Below are 10728 nucleotides of genomic sequence, written 5' to 3'. Positions count from 1 at the left end.
TATGCCCATTTAGCACGTGGACAAATGGAGGCTCAACCAAGTTAAGTCCCTTGCCCCCAGTCACTCAGCAAGGAAGGGATATGTCTGTAATGTGAACCCCTTTCTGTCTAAGACTAAGGCCTTTAATGACCCTCTCTGAGCCCCCACAGCCTCTTCAGTCAGCAAACTTTATAAAGTTCTATTGTATTTCATCTTTTCATAATGGGTAAGTGTTTTATAATCAGAAGAAACAATATAGTTATGTCATTTCCTTAAAATTAAAGTACATAACATTTAGGGTTGAAATGATGCTAATTAGTGTGGAAGGAAAAAACCAAGTTTTTGTTTCACCAACACAAAGGTGTTCTTTGAAACTGGCTACAGAGATGGAGTCGAGGAGCGAGCTCTCAACTCAGGATTACCTTATTGTGATCCGTGGCACAGGCCACTGCTCTGTGAGCAGGGACCCCACAAGGTCCAGGGAGAACCCCCTGGAAGAACTCAGGGATCTGCAGGGTTCAGCGACTCCAGGCAGGGCTGTGTGCCAGAAACACAGAAGCTTGGTCACAGGGTGGAGGCCAGGGAGACAGGTGTGATTCAGTGCTTTTCTCCGAAAGCGCACTGAGGAGTAGGGCCCCAAGCTCTCAGCTTCTGTGGGCTAGAGATTGGGAGGCCACCATTTTCATTCCTGACCTCTGGAACTGTATGGAAAGCTTTCAGGGATAGTGAACCCCAGTGGATTACTTAGCCTGGCCCCTGGTAAGGGCGGTGCATCTCCGCCTTGGGCAAAGACACTTGAGAATCACTATAATATGCCCCTCCCCCAGAAGGTCAACAAGAAATCCAGCCAAGACCAAGTTCACGTACCAAGAGAACAGTGGAATTCCAGAGGAGAAGAAAGCAAAGTATGGAATTCATGGCTTTCTCCCCATGATTCTTTAGTCTTGCAAAGTTAATAAATTTTAACTAGACCAATGGAACAGAGTAGAGAGCCCAGATATGGACCCTCAACTCTATGGTCAAATAATCCCCGACAAAGCAGAACAAAATATACAGTGGAAGTGACACTTTCTTGTACACTCCAGTGTTCTATTTCTGGAGCTGCACTCTTGTAAATGAAGTGTTCATTTTGTAAACAGTGATTATTTTACTGGTGACTTGTTCAATTTTCTGTATCCTTCAGGAATTTAAAAGTAGTGTCTAATCCTCGACCTTCATTAATAGAGTTAAATTTGTTAATGAAGAATCATACATGTTTGTAAGTATAATAAACTAGTAATTCTAAGTAAAAAATAAAATCATAAAATAAGTAGCAGAAAACAGAGATGAATATTTACATAAACTTGAAATGGGGGAAATAATATCAAGTGTGACAGCAAGATAGAAGTCATAAAGTAAAATATATACTTGACTACAGAAAACTTTAAAAGTCTGTATATCAAAAACACCAGTAACATTAATGAGACACAAATATAAATAAGGAAAATATCTGCAGCATATATGAAAAAGAATTACTATTTGCATTAATATAAGAAGGAAAACTCAGTCTCTTTCACACAAAAACACAAACTGAAACAGCAATGAAAAATATTGATTCACCCACGACACTGTAAAGATTTTTAAGAATGATAAAATCTAGGGTTGGTCAAGACTAGGAAAGAAACCTGGTTGCATTGAATTGGTAGAAGAGTCAATTGGTACAATCTGTCTATTGGTAGTTTGTCAATATTCATAGAAGTGAAGTACAAGTATGTCGTCCATTCAAGGAAATAGCTGTGCAAAGACATATCAAAGTCTTGTCTTGAAGAGTGAAAAACCATTAGCAGTCTAAAGGGTCAAGACAGGAGTTTGATTAAGGAAATCCTGGTGCAGTTATAAAAAAATGCACCCTTACTACAAAAAAGATGCATTTATTAGTATGGGATTGAAGACGACTAGGCTGTGATGGGAGGAGAGGGAGAACAGGAGAGTTCTGGGTATGAAGAAGGTGGCAGGACAAAATGCTGAAGATCAGAAAGAAGTGAAGAAATGGGAGGCCAGTATTTACAGGAAACTGAGACTCATGGCCAGGCATTCTCGGTTTGAACACATTTTCCCTCTACTCACAACTTCGCAAATGAGCCTTGCTAATGATGCTATTGCAACCTCCCATCACTAATTGGCCTCCTCCACTATCCTCCCTAAGGTCTAGTTTCTTTCTGACTTAAGGACCAAAAAGAAAGAAAATCTTCTCTGGGTATCACTCCCCTCTGGCCTTATTAGCTGAGATGCAGAAGACAATCAGCAAATCCCACTTTCCCTTAGCCTCTAGGCTGCATTATCCTGAACTCTCATTTGGGAGCTAATTAGAAGCTTCTGTTTGTGGAAATCGGAAGGACTATATTCCCCAATCCTGGCTGTCTCAATGGGATACTTTATTAGAGCAGTTGCTGGGTAGGTGGGACTCCCAAGTTCCTGCAGAACTGGGGAAGTTAGCAAAGTTTATCAATTAGTTGACTCTTGCGAACAGAGCAAAAGATACTGGGTATTTTGGGGGCCCAGGAGATCAATCATGCTCCCTCCCAGTCTCCATGGTGTGTGGGGAGGTGATATGGGACAACAGCTTCTACATGACTGAGTTCTTCATCAGCACATTAGAGGGAGATGAGGGCCAGTGCAGTAAAAAGGACATAGTACCAGCTGGAGAAGCTGGAGTATTGGGGGGAAATTCTTGCTCTGGTCCATAGAAGAGAAAGGGCACAAACTCTAGAAATATGGCAAATGCCTTCTCCTGGAAACCCAGTGGAATTTTAACATCACCTTCCCATTACACTTGTCAACTCAGTTATTCTCTATTTCAGTTCACTTAATCTTCAGAATAATCATTTGAAGTGCATGTCAGGATTCCCATTTCATTGATGAGAAAATTAGGGCCCACAGAAAGGAACTGGCCTGCCCAGCATTACACAGCCAGCTGGTAGGAGTCTTAACCCAGAATCCAGGTCTCCCAACTTCTCAGTCCAGTTCTCTCCACTTGACCACAGCTGATTCAATTTGACTAGGAGCACGGGCTTCTCAGGTTCCTGCCTGGCACAGAGAAGATGCTTGCTTATTTGTTTTCCTTGTATCTTGGCCTGGACAACTACCTGTCATTGCCAAATAAAGGTCTGAAGTCTTTTAGGCCCTGATATCATTATTTCCCCAGGTCCTGCAAACAAAAACTTGGAAAATGATGTTAAATATTTTCTGGCTAATGTCCCAAGATTCCTTCCCAAACTCTCTTTTTTCTGTTTTAATTAATGTTAGCAGTTAGGCCTTCTCTGCCTGGCCCACTGCTCCATCTCCAATCTGGGCCTCTCATCAGTTGCTGACTACCAAGAACTGACTTTTACCAATCACAGGTCCACTGTGCATGAATTAATTGTTTTGGGGTTTGTATACTTGTTTTCAACCTTATCCCCTGTCCATTTAATTGCCAATGGTCTTTATTTTCCCTCACCTTTTGCATCCTATGTGGGTCTGAGTATTTATCATGCAGTATGTGAGTGAAAAAAGCCCAAGATATTTGGAAGGGACTAGTTTTACAGATAAAAGGAACTGATGCTTAGAAAGTTCATGTAGCCTAAAATGGAAGAGGCTGGATTAGAACCCAGGTCTCCAGATGTCCTGTCTAAAGCTCTCTTCACTCAACTACACTGCCTTTCCCTTTTCTGAGACTCACTGTATCTAGAGTCAGTATCACTGTTTTAGTTTTGAGTTCTTTGGTGATTTACTAGAAGTGGGTGGGGAGGGATACAGAGATGCGGGGCCAGGAGTCAGCACTCAGAGGTTGTCTTACCTTTTAAACATCTGGTCTCTGGGAAATCACTTAGCCTGTTTGTATCTGTGTGGGGTTTTTTTGTTGTTTGTTTTTTTGTTTGTTTGTTTTAATCTACAAAGTGTGGATAATAGGAACTGGTCTTCTTACTCTGCAATCCTGGCCCTGGTTGTGGGTGACATTCAATTGTGAAGTTGCAACATTCAAATGAGAACAGATTTCAAATTGCTTTGTAAATACTGTTATATGCTAATAGAATAATAAGAGAAAATGAACAACTGTTGTAATTCTCTTGAGTCCTAAGAGTACCTCTCTCTGTGTTGGACAAAAGATTAAGCCTCTGGATGGTAGGATAGATGTTGGGAAGCAGGCAACATGGAGTGTGTAGGAAAGCATTTCCAAGTACTTGTATGTAGATGCTCAGTATGTATAAAATAACACCTGTTGTGCTTGACACATGGATCCTGGGTGTCCTCAAAAGTTCCCAAAGTAACTGATGACATCTGGAATATGTCAGCTCATCTTTCCCTCCCAGCTCCACATTGTCACCATTGGTACTTTTAAAATTTTTTTTCTGATTGTATTCCTCTGATCAACACACAATTATCATATGCCTTCACTCATATGTGGAATATAAGAAACAGCACAGAGCACAATAGGGGAAAGAAGGGAAAACTGAATGGGAAGAAATCAGAGAGTGAAACAAACCATATAAGACTCTTGACTCCAAGGAAACAAACTGAGGGTTGGGGAAAGGGAAAAGGGGGGGGGATGAGGTAACTGGGTGATGGGCATTAAGGAGGGCATGTGATATGATGAGCTCTGGGTATTAGACTCAACTAATGAATCACTGAACATTATATCAAAAACTAATAATGTACTATAACTTGGCTAATTAAATTTAAATAAACAATTTTTTTGTTTTTAATTTTCTTAAAGATTCTACTTATTTATTTGAGAGAGAGAGCAAGAGAGAGCACAAGTGAGAGGGAGAAGCAGACTCCCTGCCAATCAGGGAGCTCGATGCTGGATTCAATTCCAGGACCCCAGGATCATGACCTGAGCAGAAGGCAGACACTTAACTGAGTCACCCAGGCGTCCCTAGTTTGTTTTTTTAAATTACTGAATCCAGTGAAAAAAACTTCAAATAAAAGTAGATAGCATAAAATCAAAGTGCTTCTCCACTTCCCATAGCTCTCAGTCCTACCTTCCTCCCTGGAGGGAATCACCATCTACAGCCCAAGGTTTGTTGTCCAAGATTTTTTTGCCCCCCACACATACACATATCACATTATCATCACTTTCTCAGTTTAGCAATAGATGCTATACATCTTCTCATGTTAATGCATTCACATTTCTTAACCAAAAATATGCTTTCTATTCAAATTATTTACATGAAACATGAATAACTCATATTTGCATAGCAGAGTTAAAAGCCATTTACTTCAAATTTCACTGGGGAAGAAGTAGCTTTCTGAGACATGATACGACTTAGGATAAATAACAATATTCGCAGTACCTAAAGGTAGTCCTAAAACAAACTATTCACTTCAGAACATGAATTAAAGAAAGACAAACACTTTGTCATAACATACGATTACCTATTCATTATAACCCCTCCTCTGTAATGTGCTTGATGTTAAATAGATCCTGGTTTCTGGGTGTTATCAGATTTCATGCCCTGGCTTGATGGTCAGTTTGTGCAACTAAATGCTCTCTCTCTCTCTTTTTTTTTTCTTTTGTTTAAGATTTTATTTATTTATTTGAGAGAGAGAATGAGAGGGGAGAAGTCAGAGGAAGAAGCAGGGAGCCCAATGTGGGGCTCAATCCTGGGACTCCAAGATCATGATCTGTGCTGAAGGCAGTTGCTTAACCAACTGAGTCACCCAGGCACCCCAAATGCTCTTTTTCTAATTCTCTGCAAGAAGGAGACTCTTTTTTGTCTTAGCTTCAGGCAGAGTCTCTTAGTTCTGAGGAGAGATGATATGATTCATAAGCACTCAGGAAAGCTTCTCTCTTTTACATCAAGCTCAATGATTGTCTTTATTTCACCAAGTAAAAGGTTTTGTTTTTTGTTTTGTTTTGTTTTCCTTTTCCTTTTATATCTTTATATCCCCCTAATATTGGACCTTTGGGGTATTTGGGGGGGGCTAGAAATGTGAATCATACTTTCATTTCACCAAAAGTTGTCCCAGTTGTGTCCTGCAATTTCTTCATCACAGTGAGTTCATTAAACTTTGGGAGGGGGCCTTTTTCCTAACTGCATTGGATAGTGCTATAATCTAACAACTTTTTATTAAGTAAGGGGTTCTTTCAGATTGTTCCTGTGGCTTGTATTCATCTGGCATCCAAAATTGAGGAAGCACCTTGCCCTTGTTCACAAAGAGCACTGCGGATTTGGTTTGTGGAGATGGAAGATGCAGAGAACGCAGCTCGTGCCTAAAGGCCTGCTGACCCTGAATGCACCTGGTGGGTAGGCATTGGGCCACCTTGTCTGAGCTGCTATGGGGCCTTTGGCCTCCTTCTTTTGGCCCTGGCCCTGCAGCCACAGGATACAGAGGGGTTCTGAACCTGGAACTACACTGTCACCACCAGGACACCATGCAGTTTTTTTTAAAACGATGGCACTTTTTTAAAAATAATTTTTTAATTATATTACATTAGTCACCATACAGTACATCACTCGTTTTTGATGTAGTGTTCCACGATTCCTTGTTTGCATATAACACCCAGTACTCCATGCAATCTGGGTCCTCCTTAATCCCCATTCCTGGGCTGAGCCATCCCTCCACGCTGCTCCCCTCTACAACCCTCAGTTTGTTTCCCAGAGTCCATAGTCTCTCATGCTTCATCTTTCCCTCTGACTACCCCCTTTTCATTCTTTCCTTCCTTCTCCTAATGTCCTTCATGCTATTCCTTATGTTCCACAAATAAGTGAAGCCATATGATAATTGTCTTTCTCTGCTTGACTTATTTTACTCAGCATAATCTCCTCCAGTTCCATCCATATCAATGCAAATGGTGGGTATTCATCCTTTCTGATGGCTGAGTAATATTCCATTGTGTATATGAACCACATCTTCTTCATCCATTTGCCTGTTGATGGGCATCTTGGCTCCTTCCACAGTTTGGCTATTGTAGACATTGCTGTCATGAACATTGGGGTGCATATGGCCCTTCTTCTCACCACATCTGTATCTTTGAGATAAATACCCAGTTGTGCCATTGCTGAGTCATAGGGTAGCTCTAGTTTTAGCTCTTTGAGAAACTCTACAGTTTTCCAAAATGGCTGTACCTTTAGCATTTTGAAAACATCTAGCAGTTACACTGGTCTCCCATGTAGAAAACAAATTTCTTTTCATAGGTCATGCTTCCTATTACTAATTAATCAGTCTGAAAAATTGTTTTCTGTACTCAGGACTATGCTAGGTATTTGGAGGACATAGTATGATATTAAAAATGGTTCCTGTCTTTCAGGAGCTTATGATGTAGTGGGGAGAGCAAAAGAGGATGCAGGGAATCCAGAAAAGTTGATGATGGTGTCTTGCTGCTCAGAACACAGTCTGTCAGAGGAGTCACCTAGCAAGGAGAAACCCTCCCTGAGTGAGAGGTTGTGGCTAAGAGTTCAAGACTGAAGCAGGAAGAGATGACGGAGGGAGGGCCATGGACACCACAGAGGTCTGGATGTGATATGGTGGTCAGAAATCAGTGAAATCAGTGGCTTTTCAGGGTGGAATGACTTGGGGCAGATATATCTCCAGGGGTTAATCAGGCAGGTGTGGGGAGAAGCTAGTGGGGAAGAGATTATAGGCCACAGGTCACTGTGGGAGCCCTAGTGGGACTGGATGTCACAGGCCTGAATCAGGAAGCAGTTGTCTGCAGGAGGACAAAGGTGTGGGTAGAAGAGAGTGTTAGGGACTGTTTAGCAGGACCTAGTAGGTGACTGGATTTGAAGAATGACTGTAGATCCATTTGATTGGGAAATATTCTTCAGGATTCCATGCTGCCCTCCTCAAGCAATTAATAAGGATGCCAAGTAAAGTCACTCTTCTCAGACTTCCAACTTCTGGGCCAGGAAGTGTCTGAAATGGTTCACAGAAAAAATTCTAGAGATAGCCATGACAGGACATGAAATGGGCTCTTATTCTATTCACTGTTCTTCTCTAGATTGCCTTAGCTTTGCTCTTTTTGTAAAACCCTGGTTTCTAATACTCATTCACTGGTAAACTGCAAACACTATCTCCCTCTATTTTCCTTTCCCTCCTCACCTTTGCTTAGTATCTACACATATTAAACAGAATGCCCCCCCAAAACCAAAACAAACAAACAAACAAACAAAAAAACCCAGAATGCCCATTATATGTCAATATATATACTGACTGTATTTTGTGTATTGTATATTGTCAATTTAAAAAATTGGCAAAATACAATTTTGCCAATTAAAAAAAACCTTGCTATTCTGGGTGCTTCTTCTCCTGAAACATGTGATATCCATCCTCAGTTTTTGGTGGAGGAGTTGTGAGTCAGCTAGCTCACACACAGACATGAAAATGTGGTGTTCCCCCTAATGGTTACTCAGGATGGAGACCTTGGCTTTGGAAACAAGTATTTGATAATGTTGTTCTGAAGAAGATGCTGGTGGGTACTAATACTTTATTCCTAGGCTATGTCAAACCTCAATTTAGTTTCACAGTCCTGGGTTTATTTCCTGAAGAAGAATCTTTTAAAAACATACCCCATTCACCAGTACAAATATATTTTTATCTTAAATGGTGGGTGGAGGATGCAAACATTTTGCTTTTATTAGCATTTTAAACGTTTCAATTAAATACTCATTAAATTTTTAAAAATAGCCGATTTCCGCCCCATTTCCTGACATGCATTATGCTTTTCTCCTACTTCTCTTTGATCCATCTTCCTCCAGCTTTAGCTTTTCCCCCCAGTCCAAGGTAAATCATATTCTACTCTGATCCATACTATCTACTTTCTCCCTATCCTTCCAGCCACCCCTGAAGATCCCCACTGCCCACATCCACACCTTCCGCATGAGAAAGCCAGTGGGTGCTCTAGGGGCATGCTGGTGCCCCCTTTCTCATTCAGGTAGTCACTTCCCCATCAACACCTTTTTCAGGGCACCCTGCACATCCGGGTTTCAGAGGCTGTAGATGACCGGGTTCAGCATGGGGCTAAGGATAGTCTTGAGGATCCCAATCCCCTTGTCCTTATCTGAAGCTGACACCGAGCCCAGACACATGTAACTGAAGAAGTCACTTCCATAAAAGATACAGACTACAGTGAGGTGGGAGCCACATGTGGAGAAGGCCTTCTTCTTCCCCTCCGCTTAACAGATTCGTAGCACTGCAGCGGTGACATGGGCATAGGACACTGAGATGAGGATCATGGGGAACACCCCCATGAAAGCGGTCCCCACAAAAAGCAGCTGCCCATTGACATGGGTGCTGGAGCAGGAGAGCTGGAAAAGGGGTGGGAGGTCACAATAGAAGTGATTGACCACATTAGGGCCACAGAAGTCAAGCATAGATGTAGCCACTGTGTGAGTCAGAGCATTGATAAAGGAAATTGTGCAGCAAATGCCCACCAGGGCTCCTTGGACTTCACAGCTCATGCGGGTGCTATAGGTGAGGGGTTGACAGATGGCCAGGTAGCGGTCATAAGCCATGGCTGTCCGGAGGTGAGAGTCCACACCAGCCAGGAGATGGAAAAAGAAGAGCTGTGAAATGCAGGCAGCATAGGAGACTCTGCACTGGTGATCCAGGAGACATGCCAGCATTGGAGGGACAGTGACAGTGATGCATCCGATGTCTAGCAGAGATAGACTCCCCAAGAAGTAGTACATGGGCATGTGGAGTTTGGGCTCCACAAAGATGGCAGCCAGGATACTGAGGTTGCCTCAAACAGTGACTACATAGGCAAAGAGGAAGATAACAAAAAGGATGGGTTGCAGTCTTATGCTTTCTGTCAGGCCAAGAAGGATGAACTCAGTGACAGTTGTCCTTTTGCCCCAGGCACCTGGCTCCATAGGATGCTTCTGATCTCTGCAGTGGGAGAAGACCTGAACCTGTCAAAGGGGGAGAGAGACACATAGTAGGCACCTAATCTAAGACTACTGGATGTTGGGGATTGTGGCGTGAGCACCTACCAGCCTGAAGCTTGAGTGGTCTCCTGGAGGCCACCATGAAGCCAGACATGAACACTTTAACTGCTTTTTCAGGCTCAAATCCAGGGGATGCCAGAGAAGGGACTGGGGCAGAAGAAACTACTCTGTGGTATAGGACACTGGCTACCTCACAACATTTTTAATAGCTATTGAGGTTGTGTTGGTATAGAGTGACTTAATAGTAGTTTTGACTAGCTCAATGAATAGATGAATGTATGAGGTTCTAGAAAGCAGATTATAGGAGAGTAGCAATAACATTAGAACAGTAGGAGGATGAAATAAATAAGAGATGCAAGAGAGTGAGAAGAAAAGGATCAAGGAGCAGACCAAAATACAGAAATACTCAGAGGCTAAATATGGAAGTCATGAAGGCAATTTAAGAGAGCACAGACAATGTTTTTAAAGTGTAAACTATGAGTATTGTGCTAAGAACTTCATATTAAGTTTCTTATTTAATTTTCACAGGGCTCTATGTGGTAACTGCTATTATATCTATATTATCAGGACACTTAGGTTTTTAAAAGGTTAAATAAGTAGCCCAGTCCTCAAACCCAAGACTGTCTAACTCCCCCAAATCCACAATTTAATTTTGTACAGCCTCTTACAGAACTTGGACATGTTGTTACTGATGTCTTATAAATGACATTTTGTGTGACAAATAAAGGAAAGATATTTCTAAGTCTTCAGGTCTTGTCATCACCACAACGATTCAAAGAGGTCAGGATCCCATCCATCCATCCATCCATCCTTCCATCCATCCATCCATCCACTCTTC

At 41.9% G+C, this 10728-nt stretch overlaps 1 pseudogene; it reads right to left on the bottom strand.

Annotated features, from left to right (window-relative positions):
- Positions 1-8879: 8879 nt before the first annotated feature.
- LOC101692837 lies at positions 8880-9815 on the bottom strand (annotated as a pseudogene).
- Positions 9816-10728: the final 913 nt, after the last annotated feature.

Source organism: Mustela putorius, unplaced genomic scaffold, assembly GCF_011764305.1.
Source record: "Mustela putorius furo isolate JIRA1106 unplaced genomic scaffold, ASM1176430v1.1 tig00000398_pilon_pilon_pilon, whole genome shotgun sequence".
In the NCBI taxonomy this organism is placed as follows: domain Eukaryota; kingdom Metazoa; phylum Chordata; class Mammalia; order Carnivora; family Mustelidae; genus Mustela; species Mustela putorius.
Note: the sequence above shows the minus strand (reverse complement) of the source record. Positions and strands in the feature narration are given on the sequence as shown.